At 35.1% G+C, this 22,044-nt stretch overlaps 1 long non-coding RNA gene across 1 annotated transcript; it reads right to left on the reverse strand.

Moving 5' to 3' along the window:
- Positions 1–19,248: 19,248 nt before the first annotated feature.
- Positions 19,249–21,758, reverse strand: LOC134634838 (uncharacterized). The gene is made up of 6 exons (XR_010094890.2): positions 21,478–21,758; positions 21,064–21,166; positions 20,799–20,950; positions 20,649–20,681; positions 20,160–20,344; positions 19,249–19,703 (listed from the first exon to the last, which is right to left on the reverse strand). It is a non-coding gene; the product is annotated as an uncharacterized LOC134634838 (long non-coding RNA).
- Positions 21,759–22,044: the final 286 nt, after the last annotated feature.

The raw sequence follows: 22,044 nt of genomic DNA on the forward strand, positions 1-22,044 counted from the left end.
ATAACAGAAATTCTACGATTTAGTAGTAATACTATAACATAACAGAAATTTTAATTGGGCACAAATAACATGATTTGGCACAAATACTATGATTTGGCAAAAAAAATACCATGATTTGGCACAAATACGATGATATGGCAGAAATACTATGATTAGGTACAAATGCTATGATTTGGCACAAGTACTAAGACTTAATACAAATACTATGATTTGGCAAAAAAAATACCATGATTTGGCACAAATACGATGATATGGCAGAAATACTATGATTGGGTAGAAATACTATGATTTGGCACAAGTACTATGACTTAGTACAAATACTATGATTTGGCACTAATACTATGATTTAGCAGAAACACTATGTTTTAACATAAATAATATCTTTTGATATAAATTTCTGCTAAAAGGTACTATTTCTGCTTTTAGCAGAAATACTGTAATTTTGCATAAATATTATGATTTGGGATAAATACTATGATTTGCTATAAATACTATGATTTGGCACATATACTATAATCAGCAGATATACTATAACATAACAGAAATTCTACGATTTAGTAGTAATACTATAACATAACAGAAATTTTAATTGGGCACAAATAACATGATTTGGCACAAATACTATGATTTGGCAAAAAAAATACCATGATTTGGCACAAATACGATGATATGGCAGAAATACTATGATTAGGTACAAATGCTATGATTTGGCACAAGTACTATGACTTAATACAAATACTATGATTTGGCAAAAAAAATACCATGATTTGGCACAAATACGATGATATGGCAGAAATACTATGATTGGGTACAAATACTATGATTTGGCACAAGTACTATGACTTAGTACAAATACTATGATTTGGCACAAATAGTATGATTTAGCAGAAATACTATGTTTTAACATAAATAATATCTTTTGACAGAAATTTCTGCTAAAAGGTACTATTTCTGCTTTTTAGCATAAATACTGTAATTTTGCATAAATACTATAATTTGAGATAAATACTATGTTTTGGCAGATATACTATATTCAGCACATATACTATAACATAACAGACATTCCCCCACTTAGTAGTAATCTCATAACATGAAATAAATATTATTGGTTTAGCCCCAAAACCATGATTTGGCACAAATACCATGATTTTTCAAAAATACTATGATTTAGCAGAAATACTGTGATTGAGCAGAAGTACTAAGATGTAGTAGAAGTACTTTGATTTAGCACAAATACTATTATGGAGGAGTAATACTTTAACATGGGAGAAATATTGATACACACACACACATACACAGAGAGCAAAGGGAACAGTGGCTGTTAAGAGTCTGGGCTTGGTATATCTAGGTCAGCTAAATTGGCTGCACCTGCTGTAATCAGCACTTACACACAGAGACACAGAGAGAGCTATGGGTTTTCTTCAGTGTATTTCTCACATTCAGGATTCCCCTCGAACAAATGGCCATAATTTCCTAACCGTAGGGGATAGAACGCTCATTCTGACACCGTTTTGTTCAGAAGAGATGGGGGAATCAGCAGGTTTTCTTAATTCAGAGATAAAATATAAATTATTGAAGATATATGACTTGTAATACACTGTAACTGAGTAGAGACGAAGCAAAACTGCCTTGACTTGCCCTCAAACAACGTTTTGTAACTCTAAATCTATATGGAGCATCAAAATCATTCTTTCACCGTAAGAAACAGCAGGCTTTGGTGAACAGTCATGGAAATTTTCAGGTCTCTGTTGAAATCCATCAAAAAGATATGACGAGAGAAAAAAGTGCCTCATTTCCAGAGTTTGAAATCTGAAGAAATCTGAGCGAGGTACAAATTTCCTACCCTCAAACAAGTGTAATTCATGGCCAAACGGTAATAGGTGAGGAAAAAATTCTTGAATTGTGAGCATCAGGGATGTCTGAAGATATATTGGCACAAGCATCATGTCTAAACTTTGTTTCGTTAAGGAGATATGACGATTTGAAAATGCCTCTCATTAGAGAATTCCAGCGCTGATTTTGAAGAAACTCTCCATTGAGTTTCTATGGAGAGTTTTCAAACTTCATGTTACTCTGAGGAGATTTGCAAAAAAGGTATAAGTCCCACAACAATGATAGTGACATTTTCTGAAAGCCAGCAAAAATACCTACGTTTTGATGTATAATTTGTGGGGGTTGAGTGGAAATTGAGCGAGTACCACGAAATTGTTCAGACATGAAGAGAAAATTTAGAAAGGACAAGTGCACACTCTGAGTTAATTGCATAGCAACCATAACAACGCATGTATTTTCTGAAAAATCACAATTTTGCAACTGAAAACTTAAAGAGGTATAAAATTAAAACGGTAGAAGATCTGAAAAAGCTGAATCATACAGAAATAGCCCAATAATCTGAGAACATTTTAAAGTTTGAATGGAGTTTCTAGGTGAAAGTATGAGGAAGTAGTTAAGTTTCAAAAACAAGCAAGTTTTAGCAGACTTGTGGAAGTTTTCCATTCATTTCAATGGGACAAATTAAAGGAAAAAAGTGTAATATTTTAAAAAGTATAATAGTAATAAACACCAAAAGTCATAGCACCCATAAGCAGAAAGAGCAGAACAGTATAGAGTTTGAACGGAGAAAATCGGCTGAAAACTGAGGGAGTAGTTAAAGGCCAAAAAGTGTACGGAAGCAACTTGAAAAAGAAAAATAAAGAACTAGAAAAATTTGCATTTCCTGTGAAAATGCTGTGTGGATGCCTTAACGCTGAAGCCGTCTGCTGAAAAGCTGAAAAAGATGAAAAGTTGCAAAAAATTGTATGGTGGTGAAAAGAAAATGTCACCCTACGCAGGGTTCGAACCTGGCCCTCCTGGTCTCAAGGTAGCTACTCATCTCACTGAGCCAAGCTTATTCTCACAAAGAATAGGTGGAGAGACTGACCATTCTGCTGAAATGAGCAGAAGCTGCTGAGAATTGTGCTGATAAGAGGTGAGAAGGCTGAAAATTTTGCAGAAAAGAGGTCAATCAGCAGAATTTTTGCTGAAAAGAGGTAAAGAAGCAGAAAGTTGCACTGAAAAGAGAGGAATCAGCAGAATTTCTGCTCATAAGAATAACAGAATTTGAGAAGTGAGAGGAGGACAGATTTCCACCCCCAAACAAATGTAATTTATGGCTCAACAGTAAGATGACTGTAAAAACTGCTCCACTTTGATTCAACAGAAATACTATTATGGAGGAGTAATACTTTAACATGGGAGAAATATTGATACAGACACACAAACATACACATACACAGAGCCTAAAGGGAGCAGTGGCTGTTAAGAGTCTGGGCTTGGTATATCTAGGTCAGCTAAATTGGCTGCACCTGCTGTAATCAGCACTTACACACACAGACACAGAGAGAGCTATGGGTTTTCTTCAGTGTATTTCTCACATTCAGGATTCCCCTCGAACAAATGGCTATAATTTCCTAACCGTAGGAGCTAGAACGCTCATTCTAACACCGTTTTGCTCAGAAGAGATGGGGGAATCAGCAGGTCTTCATAATTCAGAGATAAAATATAAATTATTGAAGATATATGACTTGTAATACACTGTAACTGAGTAGAGGTGAAGCAAAACTGCCTTGACTTGCCCTCAAACAACGTTTTGTAACTCTAAATCTATATGGAGCATCAAAATCTTTCTTTCACCGTAAGAAACAGCAGGCTTTGGTGAACAGTCATGGAAATTTTCAGGTCTCTGTGGAAATCCATCAAAAAGATATGACAAGAGAAAAAAGTGGTTCATTTCCAGAGTTTGAAATCTGAAGAAATCTGAGCGAGGGACAAATTTCCTACCCTCAAACAAGTGTAATTCATGGCCAAACAGTAATAGGTGAGAAAAAAATTCTTGAATTGTGAGCATCAGGGATGTCTGAAGATATATTGGCACAAGCGTCATGCCTCAACTTTGTTTCTTTAAGGAGATATGATGATTTGAAAATGCCTCTCACTAGAGAATTCCAGCGCTGATTTTGAACAAACTCTCCTATGACTTTCTATAGAGAGTTTTGAGACTTTGTGTTGCTCTGAGGAGATTTGCAAAATATGTGTAAATCCCACAAGAATGATAGTCAGCAGAATTTCTGCTAAAAAAGAGATTTCTGTTGAAAACACCTGAAAAAGCTGGGATTTGTGCTGAAAAGGGGTGAAAAACCTCACAATTCTGCTGAAACGGGGTGAAGAAGAGGTGTTGGGCTGTTGAGAAGAGTTAAATAAGTTGAACTCATATTTTTGGGTACAAATACGATGATTTGGCAATAATACTGCGTTTTAGCACAACTACTGAGATTTGATTGAAATACTATGATTTAGAAGAAATATTATGACTTTGTACAAATACAATGTTTTGGCACAAATACTATGATTTGGTTCGAATGCTATGATTTGAAACAAATAACATGATCTGGCAGAAATACTATTATTTAGTAGAAATACTATGATTTACCAGGAGTACTATGTTTCTGCAAAAATACTATGATTTTGCAGAAATATTATGCATTAGTAGTAAAACCATAACATCACAGTTATATGATGATTTTGCAGACATTCTGGTTTTACACAAATACTATAATGTGGCAGAAATACTATGTTTTAGCACAAATACAATGATTTGCTATAAATACTATGATTTGGCACATATACTATATTCAGCAGATATACTATAACAAAACAGAAAGTCTACGACTTAGTAGTAATACTATAACATAATAGATATACTATGATTTTGCAGACAGCCTATGTTTTTGCACAACTAGCACAATATGGCAGAAATACTATGATTTGGGACAAGTACTATGATTTAGTACAAATACTCTTATTGGCAGAAATACTATGTTTCAGTACAAATACTACGATTTGGCAATAATACTGGGTTTTAGCACAACTACTGAGATTTGGGTGAAATACTATGATTTAGAAGAAATACTATGACTTCGTACAAATACAATGTTTTGGTTCTAATAATGTGATTTGCAAAAAACACTATGATTTGGCACAAATACCATGATTTAGTACATATACTACGATTTCGCTCAAATACTATGAAATTGCAGTAATACTATGATTTAGAAGGAATACTATGATTTGGTAGAAATACTATGCCTTATTAGTAATACTATAACATAACAGATATACTGTGATTTTGCAGACATAGTATGTTTTTGCACAAATACTACGATTTTGCTCAAATACTATGAAATTGTAGTAATACTATGATTTTGAAGGAATACTATGATTAGGTAGAAATGCTATGCCTTAGTAGTAATACTATAACATAACAGATAAACTGTGATTTTGCAGACACAGTATGTTTTGTCACAAATACTACGATTTCGCTCAAATACTATGAAATTGCAGTAATACTATGATATTGAAGGAATACTATGATTTGGCACAAATACCATGCCTTAGTAGTAATACTATAACATAACAGACATACTTTGATTTTGCAGACATAGTATGTTTTTGCACAAATACTACAATTTTGCTCAAATACTATGGAATTGCAGTAATACTATGATTTTGAAGGAATACTATGTTTAGGTAGAAATACTATGCCTTAGTAGTAAAACTATAACATAACAGATATACTGTGATTTTGCAGACATAGTATGTTTTTGCACGAATACTACGGTTTTGCTCAAATACTATGAAATTGCAGTAATACTATGATATTGAAGGAATACTATGATTTGGTAGAAATACCATGCCTTAGTAGTAATACTATAACATAACAGATATACTGTGATTTTGCAGACATAGTATGTTTTTGCACAAATTCTACGGTTTCGCTCAAATACTATGAAATTGCAGTAATACTATGATATTGAAGGAATACTATGATTTGGTAGAAATACTATGCCTTAGTAGTAATACTATAACATAACAGATATACTGTGATTTTGCAGACATATGTTTTTGCACAAATACTACAATTTGGCAGAAATACTATGTTTGGGCACAAATACTATGATTTGGCACATATACTATAATCAGCAGATATACTATAACATAACAGAAATTCTACGATCTAGTAGTAATACTATAACATAACAGAAATTTTAATTGGGCACAAATACTCTAATTTGGCACAAATATCATGATTTGGCAAAAAAATACCATGATTTGGCACAAATACCATGATTTGGCAGAAATACTATGATTGGGTACAAATATTATGATTTGGCACAAGTACTATGACTTAGTACAAATACTATGATTTGGCACTAATACTATGATTTAGCAGAAACACTATGTTTTAACATAAATAATATCTTTTGATATAAATTTCTGCTAAAAGGTACTATTTCTGCTTTTAGGAGAAATACTGTAATTTTGCATAAATATTATGATTTGGGATAAATACTATGATTTGCTATAAATACTATGATTTGGCACATATACTATAATCAGCAGATATACTATAACATAACAGAAATTCTACGATTTAGTAGTAATACTATAACATAACAGACATTCCCCCACTTAGTAGTAATCTCATAACATGAAATAAATATTATTGGTTTGGCCCCAAAACCATGATTTGGCACAAATACCATGATTTTTCAAAAATACTATGATTTAGCAGAAATACTGTGATTGAGCAGAAGTACTAAGATGTAGTAGAAGTACTTTGATTTAGCACAAATACTATTATGGAGGAGTAATACTTTAACATGGGAGAAATATTGATACACACACACATACACAGAGAGCAAAGTGGACAGGGGCTGTTGAGCGTCTGGGCTTGGTATATCTAGGTCAGCTAAATTGGCTGCACCTGCTGTAATCAGCACTTACACACAGAGACACAGAGGGAGCTATGGGTTTTCTTCAGTGTATTTCTCACATTCAGGATTCCCCTCGAACAAATGGCCATAATTTCCTAACCGTAGGGGATAGAACGCTCATTCTGACACCGTTTTGCTCAGAAGAGATGGGGGAATCAGCAGGTCTTCATAATTCAGAGATAAAATATAAATTATTGAAGATATATGACTTGTAATACACTGTAACTGAGTAGAGGTGAAGCAAAACTGCCTTGACTTGCCCTCAAACAACGTTTTGTAACTCTAAATCTATATGGAGCATCAAAATCTTTCTTTCACCGTAAGAAACAGCAGGCTTTGGTGAACAGTCATGGAAATTGTCAGGTCTCTGTTGAAATCCATCAAAAAGATCTGACGAGAGAAAAAAGTGCCTCATTTCCAGAGTTTGAAATCTGAAGAAATCTGAGCGAGGTACAAATTTCCTACACTCAAACAAGTGTAATTCATGGCCAAACGGTAATAGGTGAGGAAAAAATTCTTGAATTGTGAGCATCAGGGATGTCTGAAGATATATTGGCACAAGCGTCATGTCTCAACTTTGTTTCGTTAAGGAGATATGACGATTTGAAAATGCCTCTCATTAGAGAAATCCAGCGCTGATTTTGAACAAGCTCTCCATTGACTTTCTATGGAGAGTTTTCAAACTTTGCGTTACTCTGAGTAGATTTGCCAAAATTCTATAAATCCCACAAGAATGATAGTGACATTTTCTGAAAGCCAACAAAAATACCTATGTTTTGATGCATAATTTGTGGGGGTTGAGTGGAAATTGAGCGAGTAGCAAGAAGTTGTTCAGACATGAAGAGAAAATTCAGAACGGACAAGTGCACACTCTGAGTTAATTGCATAGCAACCATAACAACGCATGTATTTTCTGAAAAATCACAATTTTGCAACTGAAGACTTAAAGAGGTATAAAATTAAAACGGTAGAAGATCTGAAAAAGCTGAATCAGACAGGAATAGCCCAATAATCTGAGAACATTTTAAAGTTTGAATAGAGTTTCTAGGTGAAAGTATGAGGAAGTAGTTAAGTTTCAAAAACAAGCAAGTTTTAGCAGAATTGTGGAAGTTTTCCATTCATTTCAATGGGACAAATTAAAGGAAAAAAGTGTAATATTTTAAAAAGTATAATAGTAATAAACACCAAAAGTCATAGCACCCATAAGCAGAAAGAGCAGAACAGTATAGAGTTTGAACGGAGAAAATCGGCTGAAAACTGAGGGAGTAGTTAAAGTCCAAAAAACGTACGGAAGCAACTTGAAAAAGAAAAACTAGAAAAATTTGCATTTCCTGCGAAAATGCTGTGTGGATGCCTTAACGCTGAAGCTTTGTGCTGAAAAGCTGAAAAAGCTGAAAAGTTGCAAAATTTTATGGCAGTAAAGAAACTGAAAAGTTCTGTTGAAAACAGGTGAAAAAACAGAATCTTTTGCTGAAAAGAGGTGAAAAGGCACAGATTCTGCTTAAAAGAGGTAAAGAAGTTCAAATTTGTACTGAAAAGAGGTGAAAAGTTTTCTTCTGAAATGAGCAGAAGATACTGAGATTTGTACTGATAAGAGGTGAAAGGCTGAAAATTCTGCTTAAAATAGGTGAATCAGCAGAATTTCTACTGAAAAGAGGTAAAGAAGTAGAACGTTGCACTGCAAACAGGTGAATCAGCAGAATGTCTGCTAAAAAAGAGATTTCTGTTGAAAACACCTGAAAAATCTGGGATTTGTGCTGAAAACGGGTGGAAGAAACTCACAATTCTGCTGAAAGGGGGTGAAGAAGAGGTGTTAGGCTGTTGAGAAGAGTTAAATGAGTTGAACTGATATGTTTGAGTACAAATACTATGATTTGGCAATATTGCTGCGTTTTAGCACAACTCCTGAGATTTGATTGAAATACTATGATTTAGAAGAAGGATTATGACTTTGTACAAATACAATGTTTTGGCACAAATACTATGATTTGGTTCAAATGCTATGATTTTAAACAAATACTACAATTTGGCAGAAATACTATTTTTTTAGTAGAAATACTATGATGTACCAGAAATACTATGTTTCTTCAAAAATACTATGATTTGGCAGAAATACTATGCCTTAGTAGTAATACTATAACATAACAGATATATGATGATTTTGCAGACATTTTGCTTTTACACAAATACTATAATGTGGCAGAAATACTATGTTTTAGCACAAATACTATGATTTGCTTTAAATTCTATGATTTGGCACATATACTATATTCAACAGATATACTATAACAAAACAGAAAGTCTACGACTTAGTAATAATACTATAACATAATAGATATACTATAATTTGGCAGAGTCTACGTTTTTGCAAAACTAGCACAATATGGCAGAAATACTATGATTTGGCCCAAATACTATGTTTCAGTACAAATACTATGATTTGGCAATAATACTGGGTTTTAGCACAACTACTGAGATTTGGTTGAAATACTTTGATTTAGAAGAAATATTATGACTTCGTACAAATACAATGTTTTGGTTCAAATAATATAATTTGCAAAAAATACTATGATTTGGCACAAGTGCCATGATTTAGTACAAATACTGCGATTTTGCTCAAATACTATGAAATTGCAGTAATACTATGATATTGAAGGAATACTGTGATTTGGTAGAAATACCATGCCTTAGTAGTAATACTATAACGTAACAGATTTACTGTTATTTTGCAGACATAGTATGTTTTTGCACGAATACTACGATTTCACTCAAATACTATGAAATTGCAGTAATACTATGATTTTGAAGGAATACTTTGATTTGGTAGAAATACTATGCCTTAGTAGTAATACTATAACATAACAGATATACTGTGATTTTGCAGACATAGTATGTTTTTGCACAAATACTACGATTTTGCTCAAATACTATGAAATTGCAGTAATACTATGATTTTAAAGGAATAGTATGATTTGGTAGAAATACTATGCCTCAGTAGTAATACTATAACATAACAGATATACTGTGATTTTGCAGACATAGTATAATTTTGCACAAATACTACAATTTGGCAAGAAATACTATGTTTGGGCACAAATACTATGATTTGCTATAAATACTATGATTTGGCACATATACTATAATCAGCAGATATACTATAACATAACAGAAGGTCTACGACTTAGTAGTAATACTATAACATAACAGAAATTTTAATTGGGCACAAATAACATGGTTTGGCACAAATACCATGATTTGGCAAAAAAATACCATGATTTGGCACAAATACGATGGTATGGCAGAAATATTATGATTGGGTACAAATACTATGATTCGGCACAAGTACTATGACTTAGTACAAATACTATGATTTGGCACAAATACTATAATTTAGCAGAAATACTATGTTTTAACATAAATAATATCTTTTGAGAGAAATTTCTGCTAAAAGGTACTATTTCTGCTTTTTAGCAGAAATACTGCAATTTTGCATAAATACTATGATTTGGCAGATATACTATATTCAGAAATAACAGAAATACCTCCACCTACTAGTAATACTATAACATGTCAGAAATGTCATGACTTGACACAAAAACCATGATTTGGCACAAATACCATGATTTGGCAAAAATACTATGATTTCCCAGAATTACTATGATTGAGCAGAAGTACTAAGATGTAGTAGAAGTACTTTGATTTAGCAGAAATACTATTATGGAGGAGTAATACTTTAACATGGGAGAAATATTGTTACACACACATATACACAGAGCCTAAAGGGAGCAGTGGCTGTTAAGAGTCTGGGCTTGGTATATCTAGGTCAGCTAAATTGGCTGCACCTGCTGTAATCAGCACTTACACACACAGATGAGTGTATGAGTCTTCTTCAGTGTATTTCTCACATTCAGGACTCCCCTCGAACAAATGGCCATAATTTCCTAACCGTAGGGGCTAGAACGCTCATTCTGACACCGTTTTGTTCAGAAGAGATGGAGGAATCTGCAGGTCTTCAAAATTCAGAGATAAAATATAAATTATTGAAGATATATGACTTGTAATACACTGTAACTGAGTAGAGGCAAAGCAAAACTGCCTTGACTTGCCCTCAAACAACGTTTTGTAACTCTAAATCTATATGGAGCATCAAAATCATTCTTTCACAGTAAGAAACAGCAGCCTTTGGTGAACAGTCATGGAAATTTTCAGGTCTCTGTTGAAATCCATCAAAAAGATATGACGAGAGAAAAAAGTGCCTCATTTCCAGAGTTTGAAATCTGAAGAAATCTGAGCGAGGGACAAATTTCCTATCCTCAAACAAGTGTAATTCATGGCCAAACGGTAATAGGTGAGGAACAAATTCTTGAATTGTGAGCATCAGGGATGTCTGAAGATATATTGGCACAAGCCTCATGTCTCAACATTGTTTCGTTAAGGAGATATGACGATTTGAAAATGCCTCTCATTACAGAAATGATTTTGAACAAACTCTCCATAGAGTTTCAATGGAGCATTTTCAGACCTTGTGTTGCTCTGAGGAGATTTGCAAAAAATGTGTAAATCCCACAAGACTGATAGTGACATTTTCTGAAAGCCAGCACAAATACCTACGTTTTGATATATAATTTGTGGGGATTGAGTGGAAATTGAGCGAGTAGCAAGAAGTTGTTCAGACATGAAGAGAAAATTCAGAAAGGACAAGTGCACACTCTGAGTTAATTGCATAGCAACCATAACAACGCATGTATTTTCTGAAAAATCACAATTTTGCAACTGAAAACTTAAAGAGGTATAAAATTAAAACGGTAGAAGATCTGAAAAAGCTGAATCATACAGGAATAGCCCAATAATCTGAGAACATTTTAAAGTTTGAATAGAGTTTCTAGGTGAAAGTATGAGGAAGTAGTTACGTTTCAAAAACAAGCAAGTTTTAGCAGAATTGTGGAAGTTTTCCATTCATTTCAATGGGACAAAAAAAAGGAAAAAAGTGTAATATTTTAAAAAGTATAATAGTAATAAACACCAAAAGTCATAGCACCCATAAGCAGAAAGAGCAGAACAGTATAGAGTTTGAACGGAGAAAATCGGCTGAAAACTGAGGGAGTAGTTAAAGTCCAAAAAACGTACGGAAGCAACTTGAAAAAGAAAAATAAAGAACTAGAAAAATTTGCATTTCCTGCGAAAATGCTGTGTGGATGCCTTAACGCTGAAGCTGTCTGCTGAAAATGATTGAAAAAGGTGAAAAGCTGCAAAAAGTTGTATGGCAGTAAAAAAACTGAAAAATTCTGCTAAATACACGTGAAAAAACAGAAACTTTTGCTGAAAAGAGGTGGAAAGGCAAAGATTCAGCTTAAAAGGGGTAAAGAAGTTCAAATTTGTACTGAAAAGAGGAGTGGTGAAGAGGTTTCTTTTGAAATTAGCAGAAGATACTGAGATTTGTACTGATAAGAGGTGAAAGGCTGAAAATTCTGCTTAAAATAGGTGAATCAGCAGAATTTCTACTGAAAAGAGGTAAAGAAGTAGTTGCACTGAAAACAGGTGAATCAGCAGAATGTCTGCTAAAAAAGACATTTCTGTTGAAAACACCTGAAAAATCTGGAATTTGTGCTGAAAAGGGGTGAAAAAACTCACAATTCCGCTGAAACGGGGTGAAGAAGAGGTGTTGGGCTGTTGAGAAGAGTTAAATAAGTTGAACTGACAAATGTGATGATATGGCACAAATACTATGATTGGGTACAAATACTATAATTTGGCACAAGTACTATGATTTAGTACAAATACTATGATTTGGCAGAAATACTATGATTTGGCAATAATACTGCATTTTAGCACAACTACTGAGATTTTTTGAAAATACTATGATTTAGAAAAGATATTATGACTTTGTACAAATCCAATCTTTTGGTACAAATAATATGATTTGGTTCAGATGCTATGATTTGAAACAAATACTATGATTTGGCAGAAATACTATTATTTAGTTGAAATACTATGATTTACCAGAAATACTATGCCTTAGTAGTAATACTATAACATAACAGATATATGATGATTTTGCAGACATTCTGGTTTTACACAAATACTATAATGTGCCAGAAATACTATGTTTTAGCACAAATACCATGATTTGCTATAAATACTATGATTTGGCACATATACTGTATTCAGCAGAGATACTATAACAAAATAGAGAGTCTACGACTTAGTAGTAATACTATAACTTAATAGATATACTATGATTTTGCAGACAGTCTATGTTTTTGCACAACTAGCACAATGTGGCATAAATACTATGATTTGGCACAAGTACTATGCTTTAGTAGAAATACACTTATTGGCAGAAATATTATGTTTCAGTACAAATACTATGATTTGGCAATAATACTGCGTTTCAGCAGAACTACTGAGATTTGATTGAAATACTATGATTTAGAAGAAATACTATGACTTCGTACAAATACTAGGTTTTGGTTCGAATACTATGATTTTCAAAAAATACTATGATTTGGCACAAGTACCATGATTAGTACAAATACTATGAACTGGCAGAAGTACTGTGATTTAGTAGTAATACTTTAACATAACACATATACTGTGATTTAACAGACAATATGTTTTTGCACGAATAATACAATTTCGCTCAAATACTATGAAATTGCAGTAATACTATAATATTGAAGGAATACTATGATTTGGTAGAAATACCATTCCTTAGTAGTAATACTATAACATAAAAGATATACTGTGATTTAGCAGACATAGTATGTTTTTGCACAAATACTACGATTTCGCTCAAATACTATGAAATTGCAGTAATACTATGATTTTGAAGGAATACTTTGATTTGGTAGAAATACTATGCCTTAGTAGTAATACTATAACATAACAGATATACTTTGATTTTGCAGACATAGTGTGTTTTTGCATAAATACTACGATTTCACTCAAATACTATGAAATTGCAGTAATACTATGATTTTGAAGGAATACTTTGATTTGGTAGAAATACTATGCCTTAGTAGTAATACTATAACATAACAGATATAGTGTGATTATGCAGACATAGTATGTTTTTGCACAAATACTACAATTTGGCAAGAAATACTATGTTTGGGCACAAATACTATGATTTGCTATAAATACTATGATTTGGCAAATATACTATAATCAGCAGATATACTATAACACAACAGAAATTCTACGACTTAGTAGTAATACTATAACATAACAGAAATTTTAATTGGGCACAAATAACATGATTTGGCACAAATACCATGATTTGGCACAAATACTATGAATTGGCAAGAAATACTATGTTTTTGGCACAAATACTATGATTTGCTATAAATACTATGATTTTGCACATATAGTATAATATGCAGATATACTATAACATAACAGAAATTTTAAATGGGCACAAATAACATGATTTGGCAAAAAAATACCATGATTTGGCACAAATACGATGATATGGCAGAAATACTATGATTGGGTATAAATACTATGATTTGGCACAAGTACTATGACTTAGTACAAATACTATTATTTGGCACAAATACTATGACTTAGCAGAAATACTATGTTTTAACATAAATAATATCTTTTGACAGAAATTTCTGCTAAAAGGTACTATTTCTACTTTTTAGTAGAAATACTGTAATTTTGTATAAATACTATGATTTGGGATAAATACTATGATTTGGCAGATATACTATATTCAGCGCATATACTATAACATAACAGAAATACCTCCACCTAGTAGTAATACTATAACATATCAGAAATGTCATGATTTGACACAAAAACCATGATTTGGCACAAATACCATGATTTGGCAGAAATGCTATGATTTCCCAGAATTACTATGATTGAGCAGAAGTACTAAGATGTAGTAGAAGTACTTTGATTTAGCAGAAATACTATTATGGAGGAGTAATACTTTAACATGGGAGAAATATTGATACACACACATATACACAGAGAGTAAAGGGAGCAGTGGCTGTTAAGACTCTGGGCTTGGTATATCTAGGTCAGCTAAATTGGCTGCACCTGCTGTAATCAGCACTTACACACACAGACACAGAGAGAAGTAGGAGTCTTCTTCAGTGTATTTCTCACATTCAGGACTCCCCTCGAACAAATGGCCATCATTTCCTAACCGTAGGGGCTAGAACGCTCATTCTGACACCGTTTTGTTCAGAAGAGATGGGGGAATCTGCAGGTCTTCATAATTCAGAGATAAAATATAAATTATAGAAGATATATGACTTGTAATACACTGTAACTGAGTAGAGGCAAAGCAAAACTGCCTTGACTTGCCCTCAAACAACATTTTGTAACTCTAAATCTATATGGAGCATCAAAATGATTCTTTCACCGTAAGAAACAGCAGGCTTTGGTGAACAGTCATGGAAATTTTCAGGTCTCTCTGGAAATCCATCAAAAAGATATGACGAGAGAAAAAAGTGCCCCATTTCCAGAGTTTGAAATCTGAAGAAATCTGAGCGAATGACGAATTTCCTACCCTCAAACAAGTGTAACTCATCTCAGAACGGTAATAGGTGAGAATAAACTTCTTGAATTGTGTGCATCAGTAGTGTCTGACGATATATTGGCACAAGCGTTATGTCTCAACTTTGTTTTGTTAAGGAGATATGACGATTTGAAAATGCCTGTCATTAGAGAAATCCAGCGGTGATTTTGAACAAACTCTCCATTCAGTTTCTATGGAGCGTTTTAAGACCTTGTGTTGCTCTGAGGAGATTTGCAAAAATTCTATAAATCCCACAACAATGATAGTCACATTTTCTGAAAGCCAGCAAAAATACCTACGTTTTGATGTATAATTTGTGGGGCTTGAGTGGAAATTGAGCGAGTAGCAAGAAGTTGTTCAGACATGAAGAGAAAATTCAGAAAGGACAAGTGCACACTCTGAGTTAATTGCATAGCAACGATAACAACGCATGTATTTTCTAATAAATCACAATTTTGCAACTGAAAACTTAAAGAGGTATAAGATTAAAATGGTAAAAGATCTGAAAAAGCTGAATCATACAGGAATAGCCCAATAATCTGAGAACATTTTAAAGTTTGAATGGAGTTTCTAGGTGAAAGTATGAGGAAGTAGTTAAGTTTCAAAAACAAGCAAGTTTTAGCAGAATTTCTGAAGATTTCCATTTATTTCAATGGGACAAATTAAAGGAAAAAAGTGTAATATTTTAAAAAGTATAATAGTAATAAACACCAAAAGTCATAGCACACATTAGCAGAAATAGCAGAACAGTTTAGAGTTTGAACTGAGAAAATCGGCTGAAAACTGAGGAAGTAGTTAAACGGCAAAAAACGTACGGAAGCAACCAGAATAAAGTATAAAGAATAAAGAGAAACAGGAACTCAATAGTGTGGAAGCCCTTTTAGGGCATCCACACAATAAAGAGAAACAGGAACTCAATAGTGTGGAAGCCCTTTGAGGGCATCCACACAATAAAGAATAAAGAGAACTAGAAAGCGAAAATTTCCGAAGAAATTTTAAGTGTGCCTGTGCTACTGCCGGGTCGGTTGTCCAAATACATCAGGATGTATGTATTTGGAGCAAAAAACTGCTGAGTTTTAAGCAGAGAGTCATCAGCTGTTCCTGCACTCAGCTGTTAGGGCCTGTTGCTATAGTAACTCCTGTGAGTGGCAGGAGGGGATGGGACACACACACACACACACACACACACACTGCAGTTGGGGTCAGACAGAGAGATGGGCAAACAGGAATTAAGCTCTGAAACAAATGCTTGCCAAGAGAAAACTGTAGGTCTGATCGCAATAATTCTTTCACCGTGAGTGGCAGGAACTTCCAGACTACAACATATTAAATTTTCATGCCTGTAGAGTGTATTATACTGACGTGGTGACAGTGTAAAGACACCCTTCGATGTTAGGTTTGAGCTGAAAATCGAGAGCAGTTTTAGAATGGTCGTCTATGGGGGACAGAGAGGGAGGAGGCTGCGCTTTGATGGCATTTGTGAGAAAACCGTAAATCTGATCTTGATAAGAAACACATTGGATGAAAGAAGACAACGATAGCTACGTTTTGATGTATAAATTATTGATGTGGGGTAAACGGTTTGGATGGGACAGGAAGAGAAAGACAAATTTTTTAAATTATTCCCCACACTCTGTTTTTTTGGCAGTTGACAGTGCGGCGAACATTCCGTGAAAATCTCAATTTTCCTAAAACTTAAACTGCTCTTGTGAAACAACCGTAAGAGATCTGGTAACGAGGATTTGGACAATAAAAGTCCAAATTCTTGTGACCCGTTTAAAGTTTAAATGACGTTTCTACGACAACGTATGGCCGAGCGGTAAGCCTTCAAAGTGGCCTGGGTTGGCACCTTTTTTTGGGCCCTTCCCAATCGAAATGCATGGGGAAAAATGGGGTCTTTTTTGGGGAATTTTGGGAAAACCGTGCGACGAATCACTACCAAGAGTCATAGCACCCTATTCCCGATCGAGCCGCACGAAACGGTGTGACATACGTGGGGGTCGTCCCAATGCTGCGGGCTGTGAAAAAGTTCATAATTTCAGGCGGAAGAAAAATAATAATAACTAGAAAAATTTGCATTTCCTGCGAAAATGCTGTGTGGATGCCTTAACGCTGAAGCTGTCTGCTGAAAAGCTGAAAACGATGAAAAGTTGCAAAAAGTTGTATGGTGGTGAAAAAAAAAAATGCCTCCCTGAGCAGGATTCGAACCTGGCCCTCCTGGTCTCAAGGCGGCTATCCATTTACCTGAGCCAAAGACATTCTTACAAAGAAGAGGTGGAGAGACGGACAATTCTGCTGAAATGAGCAGAAGCTGCTGAGAAGTGTGCTGATAAGAGGTGAAAAGGCTGAAAATTTTGCAGAAAAGAGGTGAATCAGCAGAATTTCTGCAGAAAAGAGGCAAAGAAGCAGAAACTTGCGCTGAAAAGAGATGAATCAGCAGAGTTTCTGCTGAAAACAGTTTTTTTTTCTAAAAACAGCCAAAAAAGCTTAGTAACAGTCAGCCTCCTTGAAATGGCAGAAATACTGTGATTTAGTAGTAATACTATAACATAACAGATATACTGTGATGTTGCAGACATAGTATGTTTTTGCACTACTCATTTGTAGTGAAGAAAATTAGCAATATAAATTACAGGTCTGTGATAGTGTATAAATTTGTAGTGAAAAAAAAAAAAGTTGACCAAGGTGGGCTTGAACCCACGAACCTTTGAGCTGCAGAGCCGTGTCATTACTGATTGCGCCACCTGGGAAGGGGGTGGGCAGCTAAAAAACAAAGAAATCAGCAATCAGAAATAGATCGCGGTGAGAGGCGAAAAATGCCGTTTTTTGGAGTTACAAAACGTCGTGTAACTCAAAAACTAGGCAGCATAATTCTTGTACTGGGTGAATCAGCGGACTTTGGTGTATTTTGACTGCGATTTTCATAGCTCTTTGTGCCTCCATCGCGGAGATATGACGAGAGAGATGCAGTGTTCACGTTTACTAAATCACTACCCAAAAGGCGCCACAAGAGGGCACTCCAACACAAGAGATGACTTATGTACACTGATGCACTTAGTAACAGTCAGCCTCCTACTTAGCCACTACATAATACAGCGATATTACAGTGTACAAATTCACATAAATTTGCAGGGTGAACAAACAAAGCAGGAACAAGCCCAAAACAATAAAATAACTGGGCTGCCATAGCTATCACTAACTAGCACATACGCTAAAGGTAACTAAAACCAGTACACACAAGTAGCAGGGTAAACATCTTAAGCATGGAACATTAACTCACGTTTATGTGACACACACCATCCCCAACAAATACAGGATGGGCTATTTGCTCCCCTTCCCAGCAGCTCTTTCCTCAATCGTTAGCCCAGGAACGAAGGAACACCATCTAGCTCAGAAGTCCCATGAATTCCCTCACTGCTCAGAGGCTGCTGGGTAATGTAGCTAACACTAACACAGGTTTTTCTACAAGCACAAATACTATAACATAGCAGAAATACTGTGATTTTGTTGAAATACTATGCTTTAGGACAAATACTATGATTTGGCTCAAATACTATGATATAGCAGCAATACTATGTTTTGGTACAAATGCTGCGCTTAGGCACAAATATTATGATTTGGCAGACACTATCATTTAGCAGAGATAATATAATTTGGCAGAAATACAAAACTTTGGAACAAATACTATAATTGAGTGCAAGTACTTTAAGATAACAGAAATACTATGATTTATCAGAAATACAATGTTTTTGCAGAAACACTATAATTTCACTCTACTATGATTTGGAAGAACATAACAGAAATTCTACTACTTAGTAGTAATACCCCAGATAGCAAGGAAACATTGAAACAATGTTGAGTCAATATCAGGCGACGTCATTGAAGCAACGTTGAAGTGTGACGTTGACCCAACATCACTCTTGCACCCATTTTTAACGTTGAAACAACGTCAGGTTTTGATGTTGAATCAGTGTTGAAACCTGACATTGATTCGACGTTATATTTTCTAACACTGTTGACATTGAAACAATGTCAGATTCTGATATTGAAACACTGTTGAGATATGGTGTTGATTTTCCACCTCTTTCGCACAGTTGCTTTTTATTGAAAAAAACAAAAAACCAAAAAAGGTCAATAGACATGTATCATTTGCAAAATACTTTATTAAAAGACAAAGTTTCCTATTTACATTTCTATGTTTCACGTCACTTTTTATTATTTACTCCGGGATGGGGATGGATGATGTGCGTCCTGCGCGCCACCCGTACGATCTGGAGCATATCTGAGCCATTTCTGGACTGCTTGAGCAAAGACCAACTCAGACATAGAGTTCGCCCCTACCTGCTGCGCCAGGCCATCTAGGACAAAAAATAGACACACACACAAAAAAAGGGAATTAGAGCACATGAATAAGCTCTTGTTAATTGTCTTCAGCAGGGAGAAAGTATGTAAACTCCTAGGCTCATAAACATGAAAGTCACCAGGCGGAAATCAGCAAACTGCCGCATTTGATTCCCAAAGAGCTATAAGCTGAAAATGCGATATGTCTTAGCATGGTGTGCCGTGTATCCTTTAAAAAAAAAAGAAAACATGGGTCCTCGGGCTGTACAAAGTGTACAACCCGAGGACAAAACAAGCCGAAGACCAAAGACTCCATCTCCAGATTAACCGGACATGAAAGTCTTGTTATTAAGAAAGACAAAGTAATATAGCAAAAAACAGACATAGGAAATGTGAAACGCACCCAGCACATCAATTGATCCCTTTATTGTTCACTTTAGGCTCATAAAACTACAATAAATGTTAAAACTTACCAAATATGCATCTGCACGGCGCTGTCTCTTTAAATGCCCTTTTTTGCTTTGTCTGGTCCTTGGTTTTTTTTCCCCTGTCCAGTTGAGTACAGAGGCCAGCTCCTTTGTAATGGCATAAACCATTACACGGCGGACTCGCACCTCCAGTGTGGTCCAGCAGCACCAATCAACGCAAAGCGTCTCACCTATAGACACATTTTATGAGATGGAATTAGCGTGTCTCATGTCTTAAATGTGTATGCAAGTGCCTGTGTGTTTACTTCATGTAATTGATGATAGAAACATGTCATTTAGTTTTCCCTAAAGCCTGATTTTCAAGTCATACAAAGAATAAACCAAAGTATTGGCAGTGCAATGTATTTCTATTCCCTTTTGTTGGATATTCATTTGTTAGTTCTTGTAACTGCTAAAAGTGTTTACTAGTTTTTGCCTGTCACATATATTTGTTATACCATGTAAACTGTGAAATTCCAAGATTTTCAAACTTGCCTTGTAATAGTGGCTTCACAGAGTCTCTGGAATCTACAGAAAAAAAAAAATCACAACAAGATGACATTCAGGAGTATAAATTAGGTTTTTTTTTTAGATAAGAGTACAATGACATTGTGATGCAGCTTTAAAGCTTTTTTAAAAGCATACCATCTATAGGGAAGACATCAGACTCTGCATGCTGGCGAGATCACAAAGCTGTGTCGGTTTGTGCCGGAGTGGCGAAAGGTGCCGGAAGCTGGGTGGGGCATTACGATGGTTGCTATCAGTGGGCTGGGGGGCAGACTGCGGAGTGATGAGGGCTGTTTAGAAAAAGATAATTTTTTAAGTATTTAAGAATACAGACAACTTGTCAAAAAAGTTTCCTCGTGTCAGACACAGATATGTACACAGACACTAGACAGTATTTTATTACCTGGTATTTTCACTCGAGGGGCCTGGGGAAACCGTTTTTTTGTAGGCTTTCCCCACAAAAAAACTCATCCTCTGAGTCCGTATATGTGTACAGGGGATTTGGTCTAAAGAAAAGAAATTAAAAACGGTCTTAAGTAATTGTAAATATGCTTTTGGCATATTGTTTCCTAAAGTTAGTTTGATTTCTAACAACACACACAGGAAACAGAGACGTGCAAGAAGGTACAGTATACAATGAATTTTTGAAGTGCACAAGTGTACACGGCTTTGCATTTTTAAAAAGTTTACAAACTTCCACTTTTTGGAGTATATTATGTGGCAATATTGCAGTATGCAAGCACCACAGATATGTATAAAAGACAAGATCATAAATTCTTAACAATCAAAGATATGTTTGTGAATATAAAGGTTTTACTTGTGCTTTCTTTTAAGACTGGTCTGGGTTTCTTCTTCGGACTGAAGGTCAGACGTATCACAGCGTTCACGTGGATATCTCTGAAGACTGCGTTCTGCTTCGTGAAATGTGCCTGGAAATACAAACACAATGTATGGCCAGACATACATTACGTGTGGACAAAAGGTGCAAACGCATAGAAAAATCAGCGGTTTCAAAAATACGCTGGTACGTGTGGACGTAGCCTTATTCATTATTCAAGGCACAAACGGAAAGTCATGTACGCGTGCAACGTAAAGTTAGGTGAGCGTGCGACGTACAGTCACGTGGGCATGCTGCGTGAGCCTTCAAACTGAGTCTAAAGTTTTCGTGTGCGAATTGAAGCGAGTGCTCTCCAATCATCAAAAGTAACAAAGTCATTGAACACGTTTATACAGTTAACTTTACGTTTATCAATCATATATCACAGATTTAGAATTTTTTGTAGTACTAAGCAACTACAGAGCGAAAGTCTGGGTCAAGTGCCGAGGCGACGGCAAGAACAAAGGAAACCTCGAAGCGTTAAAGCTAGCTTTGTAAGGGAATATA

The sequence above is a fragment of the Pelmatolapia mariae genome, linkage group LG9 (genome assembly GCF_036321145.2).
Source record: "Pelmatolapia mariae isolate MD_Pm_ZW linkage group LG9, Pm_UMD_F_2, whole genome shotgun sequence".
In the NCBI taxonomy this organism is placed as follows: Eukaryota; Metazoa; Chordata; class Actinopteri; order Cichliformes; family Cichlidae; genus Pelmatolapia; species Pelmatolapia mariae.